At 42.4% G+C, this 21,101-nt stretch overlaps 1 protein-coding gene across 50 annotated transcripts in view; it reads right to left on the bottom strand.

Annotated features, from left to right (window-relative positions):
• The window catches only part of MYT1L (myelin transcription factor 1 like), a 409,061-nt gene extending 398,960 nt beyond the window's left edge, over positions 1-10,101 (bottom strand). For 11 of the 50 annotated variants that reach the window (XM_026009184.2, XM_026009186.2, XM_072767863.1 and 8 more), the window contains exon 1: positions 4,352-5,029. The gene's annotated coding sequence lies outside the window, so the exon portion shown is untranslated. Of the gene's footprint in view, positions 1-1,801; positions 2,711-3,053; positions 3,290-4,351; positions 5,030-9,513 lie in introns of those variants that run through there. The other 39 variants (XM_072767856.1, XM_072767865.1, XM_072767861.1 and 36 more) reach the window with 14 other exon arrangements.
• Positions 10,102-21,101: the final 11,000 nt, after the last annotated feature.

Raw genomic sequence — 21,101 nt, 5'->3', positions numbered from 1 at the left:
CTCAAGCAAGTGTCCGATAATCTTAAAGACATTTCTCTAGAGCAATCTGAGACTAGAGCAGAGTTTAGTAAAAAAAAAAAAAAAGCAGTCAGTATGTAACATTGAGCCATAAAGTTCCTTCCAGCTCTATTAACGAGTACACAAATATATCTGAAGCAGGTTTACATGGTACACGTATTAACCCAATGGCTCAAATATTATCATCTTACATGCAACACTTTCACACTGGCGTTTTAAAAACACATATACACCCTCACTTGCAAAACCTTTGAAAAGATTAAGTACTCCTGGGAGGGCAAGAATACATCACAGTACACAATTTTAAAGAAATAAGGCCAAATAACCTCTTGGAAGAAAATATTTACACCCATCTTCATTCACAACCCACGGGAGCCCTGGCGGAGACTGGCCTTTGGGGCGCCCATGGCACAGAACAGACCCCACAGGGCAGAAGCCGGCCCCTCCGCCAGCCACTCTTCCCCAGTAAGGCCAAGAGGGCCTGATTTCCGACTAATATTTTGGCATCTCACTGATTGCTTTAAAAATTTGCTATGGAAAGCTGCTTGCCTTTCCGAAGTTGATCTTCAACCTTAGATGTAAACAACACCAGCAAAAAAATACGAAAGAAAGAAAGAAAGAAAGAAAAAGAAGGAGGGAGGAAGGGAGATTCCCTTAGAAATCACACTCCCAGGCAGGTGAACATCACCATATTTCTAGCTGGGGGACTTCGTTCTTTCATTGTCTTTGAAGGGAAGCCCTTCCCAACTCCACAGTGCCTGAGAGCTAATGTGACAGATAATGGCATAAAGTGAGTCTGTCAAGTGGAAACTCATGTGACATAATTTTGGCCCTTGAAAGAAGCTGGACTACACCTCTGAGGGGCAGCCAGGCACAAAGGAAGACTGGTAGGTGACACGCCAGTGCTCCCTTCTGTTTGTAAATGGACACATTGAGAGTAAAAACTAATGCTCATATTTTGCCCCAAGAAAGTTATAACCCATCACCAAACTAAAAGGAGTTATTTTAATCGGGGAAAGCTTGGCTCTGTGCTAAAACGAAATACAGCATGGAGAAATAACAGAAATATTTATTTTCTGCAGATAAGAGTTCACGAATCTGAGAACAATTTGGTATTTAATACTGTTGGGTTCAATCAAAACCTAAACTGCTACTAGCAAATTGAAAAACAAAATTTAAGAAAAAAAGGTTTTTGATAGATAGATATAAAAGTAGAGAATTCATCTATTATGCAAAAAAATAAAGAGCTCCGTGTGAGCATTGAGAAACTTACAGCACGGGCGGGGGTGGGGGTGGGGGGTGGAGGGAACGATCAAAACCAAGTGTCAGGAGCTTCCCACAAAGGGTTAATATGTTTCCCCGACACCTTGTGTTTGAGGTTTAGTTTCTCCGTAAGAGAGTTGGTTTTTTTTTTTCTTTTTGAGAAAGGCATAGTTTCTCTAAACAGAAGAAATGACCCTCCAAAAAGTTGCATTTTCTGTCAAATGATTGCTGTCATTGTCTAAGGCAAACAGCTGAAGGAAAGCAACTCTTTAAAAAAAGGAAAGGAAAGGAAAGGAAAGGAAAGGAAAGGAAAGGAAAGGAGGAAAGGAAAGGAAAAAGGAAAAAGGAAAGGAAAAGAAATGAAAGCAAGCCAGCGTAAAAATAGAAGCAAAATAAAATCCTTAAGTGATCTGCTATATTTAAGAAACTGTCAATAGGCAGTTCAAGGATAGTAATTCCTACTTGAGTTCCAGCTCAGAAACACAGGAAATAATTAGGTCAGTTAAAATGAAAAGCTTACCTTTCAAGGAGAGTAAAAATTATGAAAATAAGAGAGAACTATGTATCGGAGAATTCCCGGAGAAGTAAGTATATTTAAGTAGATACTAAACCACCCATATTGCAGTATTACAGTCAGAGAATTATATAAGAAATGTGTGTCACTGGTGACCACAGAGCACTGGGATTCCAGCAAGCTGAGCCTTATTCCCCAACTCAGGACGCCGGTTTGTGAAACCAGTTTCCATTTTCTTCCGAAAAGAACCGAAAGTATCAGAGGCTGTGCCAGTTTTTATATCTCCTGTCTGTGGATCCTGCAGAATCGGTACAAACTTGAGTTCGATTCCTACAAGCTCCGGTGAGTTGCTGGTTAAATGAGCTAAACCCCTCTTCCAGCTAGGAAAAATATATACCGGGCAAAACTAATTATGCCTGGGCTCAGCGCGTCCGGCCGGTCTGGAGACACTGTTGCAGAAAATATTAATTAAACACCTTGGGTCGCGGCTGCTGTGAGCTCCGGAAGCAGGGCCCCCTGCGCGGGGCGTGTGCGCTTGGACTCGGGAGGGAAGATGGATGCAGCGACTAGCCCAGAGCAGCAGCCAACGACTGTTCTTTTGTTACTGACCAGGAGGAGTTGAACTTTGCTCCACTTTGGGGAGCGGAGCCACCGCCACCGCTCTGGAAACAACAAGGAGGACAGGACATATTTACCTGCGGGGAGCATCAGAGGGAGACCTGGAGCGCCGCAAAACAAAGTGGTCCAGATGCCCAGATGCATGGTCTGCGGCTGCAGGGCACCCCCCCACCCCGCCCGGCCGCTCCGGCTAGGCCGGCGTCTGACGAGCAGCCGTCCCCGTGGCAGCCACCCTGCCTTCCATGTTGGGGACTCACCCAGAAAATCCCGCACCCCGCTCCAGGACTCCAGAACTCCTCTCCTGCTCCCGAACGCCCACCGTTTGTTCTGCATTCATCCAATCAACTTTGCACTGCACATCTCCTCTCTACCGGCGCTCAGACGCCGGGCCACCGCTCATCTGTATGCTAATTATTTTGCCACATGGACAAAAGTAATAATGCTTTCAGACAGGAAACTAACAGGCCTGAAGTCGAAGATGGAAATTAATAAGTTGACACCACTAAACGCCGGCCAGGCTGTCATGCGTGCCGCGCTGCCTGGCGGAGGGGGCCGCGCCTCGGCGGCCGAGCTGGGCATCAGGCAGCGGCTCCCGGGGAGGCCGGGCCCGCAGAGCAGCACCAGCTCGCCGCTCACTTACCCTGTGGCAGGCTGCATCCTCTAAGCACTACCAAACATATCCATTTCCCCAAATCCTAGAACGGGAGGGAACTTCAGCGCTGAGCTAGATATTTTTCAAGTGATAGCTGTGGATTAGACCAGTAATTTCTAACCTTCCTGTTTATTAAGCCTGCAACACAGTCAGACAAGATTGGGGATGCATGCTGTATGCTTCTTACATTGTACCCACAGGCCCCTAAATCTCTAGAGCAGAATGTGTATCATGTGCAGCGCCGTATTCAATGTAATAGATGAGAACTGTAAATACCACAGTCAGGCCGGGAGCAGTTGCCGGCGAGGCAGGAGATCTAAAAACACCCCCCCCCCCCATCATCGATGCCACGGCAAATCCACGCTGTGGCCACAGAAACCTCATCAGGTCGGCTGCACCTACGGTATTGTGCACGGTGCCACCGCTTAGCATTAAAAACAAAACAAAAAAGAGGTTCGGAAGCCTGCCCTGGCATTTCAAAGGAGAGAACAGTTACACAAGAGTTAACTGGAACTGACTCCTAAACCTCTCCGGGGTTGCCAACCACACTATGCTCTGCTTCGGTAGGAGCTTCTTTTATCACTTTCGCTTAAGACAAAAGGCATAAAACTCTTTCTCCAAGAAAGTTAAAACATCATCAGTCTTGGGGTCTTGTCTGAAGGGGAAAAGATACCAGAAAAAGTTCTAATCAGAAGAGGCGAGACCAAATGAGATTTCAAAAATACAGAAAGGAACATAGATATATGACTTTCATTAGCATTTTCCCCCGGAAAAAAAAAAAAACAAAAAGAAGAAGAAAGTGCTGATTTTATCGATAGCTCCTTGGGTCGAGCAATAAAAGCTTTCGTCCAGCAGTGACTGTGCCACCGCACTCCCTGCAAACCTCTGTTATAACACTCACCACTATGAAAGTCCACATTAAATCACAAAGGCTACTTAGCACCTCCCACTCCTCCCCCTGGACACTAGCCTTGCAGACACAGACTTCTGTTTAATGACAACTCCAGCTGCATGCGGGTATATCGGGTGCCTGCCCACAACGATATGATCCTGAAGGACCAGCTCTGTTGGAGAAAGAGTCCATTGTTGGCTCCTCTGCACACCAGACCATGCGATTTTAGGAAGTGTTAGAATTTGTCATCACGCAAGCTGCAGATAGTCAGGTAGGCAGGGAAACAACTATGTGCCCAAGTGCTTAAGAGATCGAGTGAAATCATTCCAAAGAGCTGGAAGTTACAACGACCAGATAAATCATACACAAGCTTGGAAGAGAAAGAAAGAGATACCTTTTTGCAGAAGAGTTGGTGGCCATGAAGCAAAAACGCTGTTCCGCAGTCTATTTCTCCACACATGCAGGGCTATTTCTGCTGTGGAGAGCCCATGGCACGTGTTGATCGCCTCTCCCTATACATCCCCACTCCATCCGCCCCTGCCCTCCAGCGCCGTCACCGTCAGCTCACTGTGTAGACGGAGAGTCTAGGGCAGAACCACCACCGGTGATAAACCACTGCAGGCTTTTCCACAGAGCACGATGCTGACCGTGGTTTCCGAGGGGGGGACGGCTCCGAAGTCTGAAGTTACCGAGAGCACCTCAGTCTGCCTTTCAGACGTGACTCCTCTACATCCCGAGCCTCTTGCCTGACGTGTTGAGACCAGACATGCTGGTTACTACAGAGCCCACCGTTCCCTTCCCATCCAGCCCTGCTGGAAATCACTGCAGTCTGAGAGCGAGGATCGCTTTAGGAGAATGCCCTGTACCACTCTGTGTTCTCGCAGCACAACACCCCTTACACTTAGACTAAAATATTTTCCTCCCCCTCCCAACTTTTCCAATAATCACCACGTGGGGAGTAGGGATTTTTTTTTAAAGAGATACATTTTAGGGAGAATCTGCTAACAGAACAGCCCAACACAGCAATGCTTATCAGTATTTCTTCATATAATAAATAAGCATTTGTGCGTTCTTTCTAGTTTTATAACACCTGGCTTACATTTTCTCTGCCATCTCTGATTACTTCTACAGATACCCTGAGGACTCATTATGATGTCAAAGCTTAAAACAGTTTCATTGTGAAAACAGGCATAGAAAAAATCATTGTGTATGCTTGAACAATGCAGGTGTGAAAGAGACACAGACAGAAGAGAGGGAGGCAAAAACAGACAAACAGGAACAGAGTTCAAGAGAGAGGGAGAGGAGGGGAGAGGGAGGGGGAGAGGGAGAGGCAGGGAGAGAGAGAGAGAGAGAGGGAGAGAGACAGAAAGAGAGACAGAGAGAGAGAGAGAGAGAGAGAGAAGACAGGACACAAAGCATACTCCAAACTGAAACCATGTTGCACTGAAATACAGCCCACTGATGGGAAATGTATAGCTGCTGCCTTAAAATAATCTGGTATCAGGAAAATCGTACAACAAATCACTACCAAAGTAGACTATTTAGTGTGATTTCTTGTATAAGTTATGGCCATTATAGGCATTATTTCTAATTTGTGGTGTACGCCAGTGTAAAATATCTTTTGTTTTTTTTTTTTACATCAACCACACATGATATTTGGATGTGACTTATGCCCACCACTTCAAAATAAAATTAAAAAAAAATAATTTTATACACACACACACACACACACACAATTTTAAGTTTGTGATATCTTTTCTCTTTAGTTCAGTTTGGAATAAATGTAGATCAATGCCAGGTACAGTGTTGTGGTCAAGAATATACCATGGTGAAACTTAGCCTGCTGAAAAATATGTTAATCATTTGCAAGTTTTGTTCAAGTTTAGCCTCCATTACTCCTTCATGGGGGAATGCTACACATATTTTCAAAAAAAAAAAAGAAGAAGAAGCAGAAGCAGGAGACATTTGTATAAAAGGCTTTTTAAAAAACTTGAACATGAGAAAGTGCATAATACTATTGTAATCAAATTATAATAAGTAATTAGATTATAAGAATTTGCCAAAACTAAAGATCTTTCTTTCTGAATCTACCATTCATTTGCTTCCTGTACAGACTGCTGGTGAGACTTTGCATCAAGGCAGACTTTAAGGCTAAGTAGTAGATGCATTTGAAAATCTAGTTATTGATTGGAATTGTAGCCCTGAACTCAAAAGGACAACCCAATGAGCTACCCTTCAGTGTCAGGGCAGGGCTGCCTTCACCAAAAAGTGTCTTGCTAGTCCCTCTTATCTCACTGAGTAGGCTTCTTAATATAAAATATTCAAGAGTAACTAAAATGCTAAGTTGTTTGAAGTGAAAAAAATATCCATCAAAATATATAATAAGTAAACAAAGTATTTTGGGTGATTATACCATGTTTCTTATGACAATACCTCTCCCTCAGATTATCCTACAGGTAGAATTGGAAATCTGGTTGACCCATGTGACTTTGAAAATATTATTTAGGCAACAAAATAATTTTTTTTCACAGAAAACTGGTTTGGATTTTTAAATCACACACGTGAAGTATTTCTAAAAGCAAATCAACAAATAGATTGTTAAGTCTAAATTTTAAGTATAGTTTTAACAAACAGAAAAACTTTAAAAAGCCTTGAAGTTACAAAATAACTTATTCCCTTTTCTTAGTCTACTGAAAATTGGCATGGAAAACAGGCATAAAACATCAGGCATATTCAATAGTAGAGTATGGAATATAAATATTTTCAAGACTGTAAAAAAAATAAGCTAGGTGAAAAACAGAACAGGAACAATGGAAGGCATAGACTGAAGGGGCCCCTTTTCTGAAAGTGCCCACATTTTCCTGAAATCATGCTTGTTCTATATTTATAGTCTGAAAGGAAATTCTGTGCTCATATTCCTTTAGGAATTTTGTTACAGCACACATACATGGTCTACAGATCATTGGGCCTTTAACTTTGATCTCAGCTTCTAACACACATACACAAAATCAGCCCAAGTTTCACTGCAGGATGCAAGTTTAACTCATGAGAAGTTGACATTTATGCTTCATGTATACTTCCTGTCTTGCTGGTTCATCTTGATGGCCCTGGCTCATCGTTTCCAAAATAAATGTCTATCAGTAATGACATTCCTTTCCATTACAAAAAAAGCTTTTCCATCTGAAAAACATGTCTACCTAGTGTTTACAGTTTTCCAATGCACCACTGTATACCCAGGCAAGCGATTTTAATGAAATCCTAATGTTTGGCAATTTGGAAAGTGGGGGGAAATTCTTACGTGCAGAGTAAAACACAGAGATTGCATATCTTTTCTGCCACCATCTTCAAAACACCCAGTTGTGACCATAAAGGCTGCTCTTGCTCCTACCTCAAGGAGCACAATCATCAAGGTGATGAAAGTGAGCCATTTTTACGTTGCCAGTAAACTAGTGGAAAGTCAGTCAGGGCTGAACGTAATTGCTATCAGCAGCGGACAGCTCCCGGTGCTGAAAGGGAAGGGGAGAGGAGCCCTGCTCACAATGGCTCACTCAACCAGCCTTTGAAAAATCACAGCAAAACTGAATGAGGTGGCAAGTGCTCGGGCTGAATGGCACTGTCTACAGAACAATGGCAGCCAGCTCCAAATCCCACTATAATCACATTAATGAGATTAATCAGTGAATTAGCAGCAGTCAAATGTCAGGGAGGCAAGGAAGAACCCAACCAAGATTGGTAATTAACTTTTTTTGGGGGGTGGGGGTGGGGGAGAGGGAAAAACCAACTCTGCTACCTCCTAGTTTGCTCAGAAGTTGACAATTCTGCTTTCCAAATCTGAAGACGACATGTACTGATCAAAAGGCACCAGCATAATCCTTCCTATTATAATATAGATCCAGGTATCACGTTACCGTGATTCAACTACAGTCCTCTGAGAAAAGTGATGTCACTTTAAATAATCTTCACAAACTATCGGGCTTTTATTGTTTTGAACTTACTAAGTGTGAAATGACTAGAGTGAAATCATTTCTGTAATACTCGAGCTAAAATATAAAAAAAAAAATGGCTGATTTTAAAAGGAAGGATTACATAACAGCTGCTTTGCTTATAAGTCGTCCGTGATACTGTGGCAAGAGTTTTTTAAAAAGTGCCATCAAGTAAAAAATTATTATACAAGCATATCAGCAACCGTCTATTGTCTTTAATAAAGAAAATATGTCACTACAGTTCAACCTTGTGGAGAATTTCAACCAATTAACCTATTGTACTTGAGAGCATAGAATCATACACTTTCCTTCAGGTCAATTGGAAAAAAAAATAAACTTCCTTTTTCCTAGAACGTGTCACTTAGTCGTGTGTATGATATACAATCAACACTTTGCATTCAAAGTTCTGAAGAGGTGGAAACTTACGGGAATGCAATGGAGCTGTTTTTCAAAAGGGAATATTGTGCAAAGCACTTTTTTAAAAAAAGTAATCACATTTTTATCTGCCTGGCAGACATGCTCTATTTATCGTTTAGAAAGCTGCATAACTTTTATGAAGTTGAACAATTAGAAAGACTCCCTTATGCCCACAAGGGTGGTGGTAGGGTGCTTTTGTCTGTGAAGTTAATTTTGTTCAGTAAAATACACTCAAACACAAAAGCTCTTAGGAAAAATATTTTTACTCAAAGTAAATAAATAACTTGAAAATTCTACAGTATTATATAGTAGAGTTTTAGTGGTACAAGAAATTGTCATGGTAATTTAATACTAAAGTCAAAATCAATGCTCTATATTTCGAATAACTATCATATGAATATTTGCATATCTATTTATTTCCTTATTATGACCTATCTTGAAACTAAAGTTTGCAGTCTGGACTTCTAGTTTATTAATGTTATAAGTTGCATGAGAAGACATATTTCTGTTACAACTGAAATAATGTTTCATCACTATGAACTTCAGACATTTAGGTAATAGTTAAAAATCTTTGAGTTCCTCAGCTCAGACCATGTAAGTCAACTTTCTCACCATTAGGCAAAATGTAACACCACAGCAAGAATATCGAATGTTTTAACAGCCTTTGTAACAATGCTCTGCTTCATTTGTAATGGAAAGTAACCCAGTAAAGTCTCTGGGAAGTTTTTGTTTCAGAGCCCGCAAATCATCCAAGTATTGTCCATGCAGCAAGTTTTTTTTTTTTTTTTAAATAAACAACATCACAGTTAAGGCATGCATCTTAATACCCGTTTTGCTGTAAAGACAGACTTCTGTGGCTCACAAACTCTCTAGCCCAGGAACATTTCAGCTCCCAGCCATGCTGTAAAAATAACTTTAAAAAGGAGCAAACAATAGGCACTGCAGCACCAGCCCCTGGACTACGGTAAAACATACGCTGTCCACCAAGTCCACAGAATTAACCTAACGAAGATCACATACCTCACAACATGACCACAACCGCTCACAAGTTAAAGACCAACTCAATGCTGTCAACTGTGCTGGCTCAACAGACACCAGAAGAAAAGAAAACCCTTTTCCACCACAAGTTTGAAAGGAGGATGAGGAATATGCCTACCACCGAGATGCAGAAAAGGTTGCTTTTTGTCTTCAGTGAATATTGACACCATAACCCATAGTCCAGGGAATAAAATGTAAAATAAAATACACCCACCAACAATGAGTAAAAAAATCAGGGGGCTTCAAGAAGGCTGCGAGGAAAGCTCTCTCTCTGCTTTAGTGTGCAGTAGCTTAGGGAAAAAATGTCGCCCGGGCAGGACTGACAAACGCAGCGCGATCGGCTCGCGGGCCTGAGGGATCTGTTTCACTTCCACATGCGTCCCCTGATGCACACACTCCCACTCATGCTCTCGATATGCTTTTTTTTTCTCCACATTTTTTTTCACGAGCTCCAAATCCCCGGCATATGACCTTCTGTTAAATAGATAAAAAAAAAATTGCTTATCAGTCATGCAAATGAGGCTGAATTCATTTTCCACAACAGATGGCCTCATAGATAATGATGATGGAAGAGAGAAAATTGAATGTCTCTCACAAGGTGGCCATGGCAACCGAGAGCAGAATAATATCAATAATAAGCTCAGTGCATAATAAGGTTGTCAATCCCACAAATCAAAGTCTCCAGCTAAATCAGGTACACCACCCCAGCTAGTTACCAGGTAAATATGAATATATATATATATATATATATATATATATATATATATATAGCAGTTTACAGTGACCATGAAGAAAACTAGAATTTCAAGGCATTTTGTGGAAATGCGCATGTGTGTGTGTGTGTGTGTGTGTGTGTGTTTCATCGGAGGGGGGTGGTTTGATAATGAAATGACAATGTGACATATTTTTTCTTTATTTTTGTTTCATTATATTTTCTGTAGTGCACTTGGTCTCGGGAAGGATTTTTAAATAGCCATCTTGAAATCTGGAATGTGGAGTGTGGGATCTCCTGTCTCCTCCTCGCCCCCACTCTCCCTGTCTGATGTTCTGTGCTGCCCTGATGCAGTAGCAGCTCGCCTCAGGCTTCCACCTTGACTCCCAGGGGGACATCCTGCAAAATGAATCAGCAGCCATCCTGAGCAGGCTGATTAAAATGAAAATGGCAAGGCACATGTCTGGGCGGAACTGGAGCTCGGCTTTGCTGCCTGTCTGGCAAGCATGCTCAATATAGCTCTTGCTAATAATGGCTTACTGCCTTTCGTTTTTTAAAAAGGTATCGCCCTTTTTCCCCTTAACCGACTGGTGTTGGACTATGTGTGTGCATGTGGGTGGGTGGGTGTGCATGTGTGCGCGTGTGAGCGCGCGTGTGTGCGAGTGTGTGTGCGCGTGGCCGGGGTGGGGGGATGGGAGGGGATTGTTCGATTCTTCTCATTTTCTGCTGCTCACATGCAGACTGCCTGCCTGACAGCACCGTTATTGTGAAACCGAACTTACCTCTGTCATTCTTTTGGGGAAGGAGGTGGCTGATAAGTCTCAGGGTAAAAGGGCCAGTTATAAACTCAAGCCGCCTGAAAGACCAAGTCACCATTTTACACCTAAATACAATAATTTCTAACCGATTCCGAGGCAACAGACCTTGAGAGAACGCTAGCTGCTTCACAGGCTCACAGTTGGACTCTGAAATGCAACCTATTTCTGTTTCAAACATTTGCAACCAACCTGCTACTGTATCCCAGATATTATGCAACACAAAGCATCCAAAATAGGAAAATGAGAGCTAACTGATGCAATAATTTAACAAATCTAATAAAAATAAGTCTCTGAATTTTTCTCAAAATTCTCAGGCATGGCTTTTAAGATTACCCTCAAATAAGTACCTCTGACAAATTTTTCAGGTTTTTTTGTTTTTTAAGCATTCTGGAAATAAGAACATTATCATTTTTCATAAAAAATGGCTTAAAGATTTGAACCAAGGGTTTTCCTGAATTCATCATACTTTATTTTTCCTATGTTTTTTTTCTAAGATGCTAACAATCTTGCAATTTTGCTGTCTTAATTTCCCTTCTTGATTCTTTTTGGTAACAGACGCATGTGTGTGTGTGTGTGTGTGTGTGTGCTTATTTTTGCCGTTAGTAATTCTTATCTCTGAGATGTGATCTTTTTCCCTCCTGCACTCCAGCCCTGTTGCTGCAGTGTGAATCAGAAATCAATAGAGCTGCCCTAATGGAGACTCCACTCGGCACGCGGCGAAACAGCTGCAGGCTCCTCTCTCTCCCTCTCTCCCTCTCTCCCTCTCTCTCTCTCCCTCTCTCCTCCCTCTCTCTCCCTCTCTCTCTCTCTCTCTCTCTCTCTCTCTCACACACACACACACACACACACACACGCAGAACTAATGACGTCTGTGCAGCTTTTTCAGCTGATTGGGCAGCACATCGGATGTTCTGTGGAGCAAAGAATAGGAATCATTTACAGTCGGTGGAAAAAAAAATGGGAGCATGTATTCTCCTGTGTCTCAGACACTGATCCTGAGCTCCCCAGACAACCAGTCACCGATAAGGGACAGTTGTTCAGGTTGTGTGGTCACTATGGAGTAAAGAAAAGCTCCAAAATGGTCACGGAAGGAACAGCACAATGAGACTGTTTCCATTTTATAAAGGACAAAGCTTTTCTCTAAAAATGCAAGCAGAAAAAAATGTACAGAAAATTTGTATGTTAGGTCAAATGGTGAACCCCACTGCACTATTTTTAAGGGTTCGAGTGTGCAATATAACACTATTTTAAAATACTTCCAGACACACGTTTTAAAATAAGGTACAAATGACTGTATGTGTGTACATACACACGGACACACGCTTATGTGTTCCTCTGCCTTAGCTTAGCTGTGTTAGCAATAAATGCAATTTTCTTAGTTAAAATTTATCCCCAAATATCTTATAGTAATAAATGCATAAATCTCTAAATGGTACTAAGGCATGATATTTGAAACCACAGGCTGATATATGTGGATATGTTCCTTAGACACACGTACATGTCTGTGGAAATGCACTGTCTGTCGGGGACAGGGCACTGCACATATGTAAGCACGTGTGCATGAGCGTGTGTGCACACACACGCATGTGAGCGCGGGCACGACATGGCTTCAGCCACTTTCGTTACCTGAGGCTGGAGGTGCATGTCCCTGAAAGGACAGGCTGCTGGGTGGATGAGCCAGGCAGCTACGGTTGGCCGTGAAGGAAAGGCATTCTGGGCTCTGCAGCGCGGGGGAGTGCCTCTCCCTCACACGCCACCAGTGTCTGTTGTTCCTCCACATTTTACTCACAACAACTGCCCAGCCTGAGTCTGGCTCCAGAGAAGCAGCTGTGCTCTTTCCACCCAACCTTTGCAGGACTTCAGAGCCTGAGATGCCAGGATCCGGATGACTGAAGAGAAGGGAAAACATAAAGGGGTCACGAAGCTGCAGAGCGCAGTGGGAGAGCAGTGTTTCAGTCTGCATTTTGCAGTTGCATTGTGGGTACACTTAATAAATTAAGATTTCTTAAAAAATGGAATCTGGTACTCTGCCATTGGTAAAGCAAATAAAACCCTTAGGACCCATCAGGACCAGGGAGTACCCCAAAGGCTATTTAGATTAAAGATCTTGCTGTAGCTTGCAATTAAACCATACGATGCACCATTTTGCTTCCAAATATCCAGCATACGCTTCCTTAAATTATTTCTAGTATAGCACGTTGCCCTTAGATGTTCATTGCCTTTCTGTATTAGGAAATGCAGCTTGTAGCGTATCCTATTAATTAATTAACAGCTTATCAATTAACTACTTTGTAAGAGGAAATACATTCACAGCCCCCTTTTAATTGGCATGTATGTCCTCCAGTTTAATACAAAGAAAATAAACCCCAGGTGCTTTGTGTCTTGAACTATAAACACAGAGACTAAACACGAGGCTTGTTCGAGCCCTCAGCTGCACGGCCTGGTCTTTCCCACCAATAGTGAATGGATCTCTGGACTTGTGGCCAGACTCTCGTCTCCACATGATACCTATCTACGGGACCTTTGCCTTTCTTCATATGCCTTATTTCACACCAAGGCAAAGGAATGGGGACCAGATTTCCATGTGAAGTGTGAGGATGACCTTTCTGAGTTTTGATACAGGAAGCTGATGACATTGTCCCGAAATACCTTTTTTTTTTTTTTTCATTTTTTAATTTTTCTTCAGAATTACATCTACATCCAATGATGGCATCGTGTGATAGGAAAGGGAGTCTTGGACTAACTTAGGAGAGTAGCAAATAGGAGAAATCATCACAGCTGAGTAGTAAACAGTTAAAGTCTAGAGCCCAAACACCCTGACGACAAAGTGTATGCCATGTGTGCCAAGTGCGACACAGCCCTACCCCCCCACCCGTTAAGGGTTGAACTTTCCGAATTAGACTTATATGAGATAAGAGCTACTTTAGTAACACACCACACAATGATCAAGATGGGAAACCCGTCTTCACTGCAGGGAATTAGCTTTAATCAATCAGTATGCCTATGGAATGCTCAACAGGAAATGCTAAAGCGGATTAAGCTGTTGGTGCTTTACTCTAAAGATGGGTGAGAAAGAAATCTGGGGGTCAGGGGCACCTGGGTGGCCCAGTGGCTGAGTGTATGCCTTTGGCCCAAGTCATGATCCCAGGGTCCTGGGATTGAGTCCCACGTCGGGCTCCCCACAGGGAGCCTGCTTCTCCTTTTGCCTGTGTCTCTGCTTCTTTCCCGATGTCTCTCATGAATAAATAAATAAAATCTTTTAAAAAAAAGAAATCTGGAGGTCATAACATGAAGAGTTGGCACATCAAGTATAGTTGCAGGCAGATGGAAGTCGGTTGTGTAATCTCAGTGCACTGAACGGATCAGAAAGGACAGGCTGTGAACTTGGTGAGACTCATGGGTGTACTTTGGACTCTGTCTTGGGTTGACTATCCTATTGCATGTTAACAGATACTGGGGGATTGGAAGAAATAGGATTCTGAAGCATTCATATTCAGACCTCTTGGCTTGATTTCATAGAGCTGGTCATTTTGGGGCAAAATATATAGATTAAAACTGTACTAAATATAGTTCTGGGATTCAAGAGAGTGTCGAGAATTTAAGGTTTAGGCTATTACAGCCAACAAACCAAGATAACCTATAAAAATACATTTATTTCTTCCCCAAGTTCATAATTTTAAGAACATGAGCTACAATTTTATAAAACAAGCACTTTCTTGACCCCCAGTCTCTGAATTCTCTCACATCTGGAGTCTTCATATCACATTTTCTCACCCGTAATCTTATGTTTAATACATCCGCAACTATCCAAATACTTGAGGAAAGGAACATATGCTTCTGAGCTTATGAGTACATGGTGATTGTGCCGTACAAGACAGGTGCTTCTTGCACTGTGATAGGTTCTCCAGTTCACGTAGGGGCCTCATCACTAACTTAAGAAACAGTGAGACTCATTTTAGACCATTTACTGCATTTGGAATAGAATTATTCTTCAGTGTACTGAGAACAGTAATAAATAACATGCATATCTAGAACATGCATATCTAGAACAGTCTTGTGCTGTGTGGTGACATCAGTGTCCTAACTGGACCAGCGCTACTGCATATTTTTAGGCATTGCTGTCAATAAGCTAGCCTCCAAGTCTGACATTTCAACTGTCCTGGCAGTTCTATCTTTCTACCCAAGTCAGCATCATATTCACTTATAACAAACATACTATGTGATACACATATTGGTACTTAGAATATAGCAGGCAAGTCAAAATAGGATAAATGGGGGAAATCAAGATTCATTACTTCACTTGTAGAGAACACTCAGCAAGGTGAGAATTTGCTACTCAAGGTACTTAGTGTCAAGACAATTAAATTATCTGCTAGATCATATGGGATGATTTGCTGGACTAAGGAGGATGGCATACGAAGGTCCTACCCGCTTTGCAGAACTGCGCTCTGTGAACAGGGGTCTGATGTGAGTGCCACCAGGAAGATTCCACATTCTTCCCCTGGTCCTGGAAATGAGAAGATTCTCAGACCCAAGGCATCGAAAATGAAGGGTGTCTTTGAAGAAAGACCTTTCAGTAACATCACGAAAATAAATGATCCTTTCTCAGACGGACCTGCAGCCATTTTTCAGAGAAATTATAGGCATCTTTGGACACTGGCTTCCCCTAGTTCCTGAGAATCCAGAATATCATTTAGCCTACTGGATAAAGTGTGGTCTTATGGGGAGGGGAGTTTGTGACACATTAGGTCAACGAGGCCTTAAAATCTCCCTATGTATCCCCCAAATTCCTAAGGGTAGAGGTCAAAAATACATATTCAGTAATTGGCAGGATCTGCATCTTAGATCCATAAATGGATTATCCCCATAGTCAACCAAAAACATGTGGTATTGCTGGAGAAATCACACATGATAGTGTCATCAACAAAGTCTCAAAATTTGCAGTGATGGGATTCTCATCCTGTCCCCTTTCATTCACTGGTGTGACAAGTAGGCAAGACAAGGCGCTTGGAGAATAGTGATGACACAGTAAGCTTAAGCCAGGGGCACAGTGTTCTATTCAAGCAACTCAACACAGCTCCAAGCACAGGGAATTGGATTTTTAACCCAATAAAAGAGAAGACCATGATAGTTTCCCTTCCTATACTGGAAATCACAATATATCTTCACCATCTTGTCTCAGGTTAAATTAATTTTTCATTTTTACAGGAAACAGAATCATCTTGCTGCCCTGCAGGACATGAGGCTGACCATTGCAGCAATGGCAACATGCTCGAAGGACCTAAAAGTACGGGAAGTACTCATTCTAGATTTCTTGGCAAGACGGAGTTTCACCAAAGACCAACAGACAAACGTAGAGAAAGACACAGGGGCCTGTGCCTTCCAAAGTTACATAGGGTCTAATTGTCTGGGACCTTCTAGGTTTTGTCTAGCAACAGAGGGCTCGATGCTTTACTCTGTACTCACTGCTTTCTCTTTTTTGGTTCTTCTGTTACTGGGGCAACAGGCAAAGCAGGGTGTATGGTGTTGGCTGAGGGGATCAATCCTGATTATTAAGGAGTATAGCAAGGAAGTGAGAAAGAAAAGTTAAAGGGAGAAGGGGATTTCTGGGCACCTTTCAATCATGTCAGGTTCACTGGTGACAGTAAAGGAAGACCAGAGCCACCACATACAACAGATACTCAGGACCCACCTGTCTCAGTAAACAGATCTGGGGCCATCTTCCAAGGTGCATAACTGACTTTCCTGGGTCTGGCTCGTCTGGGCCACAGGACAGGAGGGACACCACGAATATCAGTGCAAGCAAGGGGAGCAGACCATTAATCTGTACTTCTCTTCCTTGCTTTGTCACATACATTTTATAAAATGTCATGAATTTTCTCTTTTCTCTCTTTGTCACATGATTTTATGATATTGGTGGTCTAGAGTACACAAAATATTGATACTGAATTGGGGCAGAAGACAGCAGGAGTGTACACCCACTTAGAGCACCTGGGCCAGGAACTGACATAAAAGGCAGGGTCATTGCTTCCTTAGGAAGCAGAACATTCTTGATCATGAGATAATTCCACCAGAAAGCACACGTGCTTTACAGGGATATGTGCTGACACTGGGCAGCAAAAGATAGAAATAGTGGATGTTTGTTCCATTTCTATTTTTCCTCGAGAAATTTCCTTCTCTATGAGTCTTGCCCAAGGGTGGGATGATGATGGCCGTGGACTTAGCTTCCTGGGTGAGGAGGCAGGCGTAGAGCGTGGAGAAGGTGGTGGGGATGTGCTGGGTCAACTGCTGAGCGGTGCCATCTGCTGAGCCTTCTCTCCTTGTTCCCCTGGGCATTCAGAGAAATCCCAAAATCTTGTCAATAAATCCCCTTTTCTGTTTCAGTGAGCCAATTGGCTTCCTTTTCTAGAACCAGAGAACTCTGACTGACACAGCACACAAACACAAGACACAAAGACACCTGCACACACACAAACACTCCAAGGCACTCCTGTAAGGCAGGAGCCATGCTCGGGTTCAGAGGCTGGCCAGGGTTTTACCTATCCACACGGCCTTATTATCATTGCTCCACAACCACCACCCCAAATCCTGGCTTATTTGCTCCCTGGGCACTACCCCTCTCACTATTAAGACACCACTTACCTCCCACGTGGGGTGGCCCTTCTCCACCCCAAATCCCATGACATTTTAGCTCTGAAAATTGTTCTTCTCTCAGCTGCATATGTCACGTCCACCAGGCTTAGGACAGGGGATAGAGTGGTCCAGAATCTAAACCATATCGGGAATGAACCAAGTAAGTAAGCTCATAAAAACCCAGCTCTTCTTGGCTTGGGAAGCTCCCAGGCCTTTTATGATATCAAGCTGGAGGAGACTTTATGAGGAAACACATCTGAACAACATATCTTTGACGTGTGGTCTTCTAAATTTGTGATAATGGACAATTTCTACTTTATCTACTAATACTCGACACAGCAGGAGTTTGTTTCCCAATTACGGAGTAAAATGCCTCTGTCTTCCACCTCATTCTACTCCTGAAATATGCACAGACGCCATCCAAGCAGCACGGGGCCTGGGCTCCCAGATCGAATGTGCCCTTTAACATAGTTCCCGGGAGATCTGTATGTTCAGGAAAGTTTGAGGAACAGTGGGCAAGACTATGGCTTTCCAACAGAAATACAGTGTGAGCCTGATGTACAATTAAAAACTTCCAGTATCAGGATGCCTGGGTGGCTCTGTGGTTGACTCAGGGCATGATCTTGGGATCCTGGGATTGAGTCGCACACAGGGCTCCCTACAGGGAGCCTCCTTCTCCCTCTGCCTGTGTCTCTGCCTCCTTCTCTGTGTCTCTCATGAATAAATAAATAAAATCACTCAGCATGAATAAGTCAATCGGAGAAGGACAAACATTATATGGTCTCCTTCATTTGGGGAATATAAATAATAGTGAAAGGGAATAGAAGGGAAGGGAGAAGAAATGGGTAGGAAATATCAGAAAGGGAGACAGAACATGAAGACTCCTAACTCTGGGAAACGAACTAGGGGTGGTGGAAGGGGAGGAGGGCGGGGGGTGGGGGTGAATGGGTGACGGGCACGGAGGGGGGCACTTGACGGGATGAGCACTGGGTGTTATTCTGTATGTTGGCAAATTGAACACCAATAAAAAATAAATTTATTAATAAATAAATAAATAAATAAATAAATAAATAAATAAAATCTTAAAAAAAAACCCAAATATAAAAAACTTCTAGTAGCTACATACAAAGAGAAAACAGAAACAGGTGAAATTAACTTTAATCATAGATTTTATTTAATCCAATATCTAGAATATTATTTCAAAATATAATCAACATAAAATACATTCAGATATCTTAATACTTTGTGTATAATTCTATTTTTTGAGATGTAGTTGGCACATTACATTAATTTCAGGTATACAACGTAACAATTCGATATTTGTATGTATTATGAGATGATCAACACAAGTCTGATTAACATCTATTGCTATAATTATGAAACCCTTACCTATTTTTTAGCTGGTATGTGTCCTGTCATTACAGTGCATCGCATTTGAAAACAGCTAATTTCCAAGTGCTCACTTACCCTATGTGGCTGGTGACCACCCGTAGAGTTCCCAGATAGAATGCACCCATTCCCTCCTCCATCTTTGGGCGAGGCCAGGTCTGCCAGAAATCGCCCAGTGGAGCGTAACTGAGCAATGCCTGGATGAAGGCCTGCAAGATAATGTTAATAACCAAAGGCTCCATATTCGCATATGGATACAAATATTAGTAAATATTCACTGATTAACGATGACTGGATATTTGCTCAGTCCTGGGACAGGCTGTCCCTCACCACTGGTCCCATAGAACCTCCTTGGTCCCCCCTTCTCTTCTGTTGGCTTCCATGTGGGTGTATTGTTGTTGTTATGTAACACTATGGCTTGTGTTCTATTTGGATGCCGTGAGTTGTAAGTAACAGATGGGTGTGGGATATTCGGCAGTTCAGGGGTTTCTGAAACTCAGTCCCTTCCATTTATTCTGGCCCCTCCTTGCATTTCCGGTTCCTTGAGTGACCTGCTGTCCAGTACCTGCCACATGGCTGTCCCAGGCTGCCTTCCATGTCCTGCACATCAGGTCCTGAGTTCCTATTGAACTGTCCTCGCCATCCCCTCACTAGCCTTGCACAAGTCCAGTGTGGACAGCGACATATATTATGTTTTCTTCTATCTCTTTTACCAATGTAAATTTCCAAGACCTCTCCCTACAACATTGTTGTGATTGATGATGAGGTTTACAGTAGGGTGGCTCAGATGTGCTTCTTCAGCACTATTTCTGAACATATGCATTCATGAGCAGAGCTGTTTTTTTTTTTTTTTCCTTGAACCTGCTTTCCGTCTCCCCAGAAGAGAATTTCAAAGACTGGGGATGAATGCCACCGTGTTTTATGGAAGCCATGACGAGTGGAGGATTTACGTTATATGGTGGTCTATTTTAAGCAACAGACTAACTTACACGATTGGAATCTCATTTCCTGAATGCAATTACTTTCCAACTAGAAATAAAAGCATAAACAGATATTAGAATTATAGGAAATTAGAAGTAAAAAGGCCATGTTAGAGATTATCAATGTTACAGTTTAAGACACTGAAATCTATAGAGGTAGTGACTGATTCATAATCAATGTTGAGAGAGAGAGAGAGAGACACAGAGGGAGAGAGAGGGAAAGGCACAGAAAGAGGGAGGAGGAGAAGGAAGGGGGCAGAGAGACATTCACAGGGCAAACCAAGCCTCGCTCACTGTGGGTGGGGATGGGCTGCATGAATGAACCTGTTCGCCCCTTCGCTAAAGTCATACTATCTTAAAGACATCTAAAAATATTTGGTTAGCAGGAAATCAAAGATGTATCTATTCATGGGCCTATAGAGCTCAAATTGAGACATGAACTCAAACCTGAATAAATTTGTCTATACCAAGGTTTTCAAGCTAGGTTTGAAACATCTCACAGAGTTTGCTGTGTCCCTTTGACTGGGTCCAATACAGCAGGAGAGAGGGCACTGCCATCCCAGGACTTCATGAAATATTTTCCATATGTTTTTTCATTTAATTTGAAAGTCAGAAAATATATTTGTGTAGTAATATGAGTGACTTAATGAATACCCAAACTTAACATGTTCAAAAAGCTCTGCTCCCTTTTATCAGAACCACAATCATCCCAGATTTTTATCCTGCCTAAGACAAGGCTTAAATCATTTGAGATATATTTGGGATACTTTCAGGTTTTCTGGTATATCTTACATAATTTCTCCAGTGCAGGAAATGTTCATTCTTAGAAGATGAATTTGTAGGCAGAGCCAAAATCACTCAAAAAGCTAGTAAACCAATAAATAAAGTAAATGCTGTGTTGTCAACACTTTTGATATGAAAACCCAATGTGGTTAGAAGGTAACAGGGTACTTTTTAAAGGGGTAATGTCTACACTGGTCTCAGAGAGAAGTTTACACTGTTGACCAAAGCCACATGAATGCACATAGCCATGAAAAATATGGCCATAGTAAACACCAGAGTCCGTCTGAACCCACTCACTGAGGTCTCCAGACTTCCTTTTGGCCCTCAGGTGTATGGAATTCCAGAGCAGCTTGTGCAAGTCTGAGAGTGTCAAAGGACTGAGGTGAGAAGC

This window comes from Vulpes vulpes, chromosome 8 (assembly GCF_048418805.1).
Source record: "Vulpes vulpes isolate BD-2025 chromosome 8, VulVul3, whole genome shotgun sequence".
NCBI classification, from domain to species: Eukaryota; Metazoa; Chordata; class Mammalia; order Carnivora; family Canidae; genus Vulpes; species Vulpes vulpes.
Note: the sequence above shows the minus strand (reverse complement) of the source record. Positions and strands in the feature narration are given on the sequence as shown.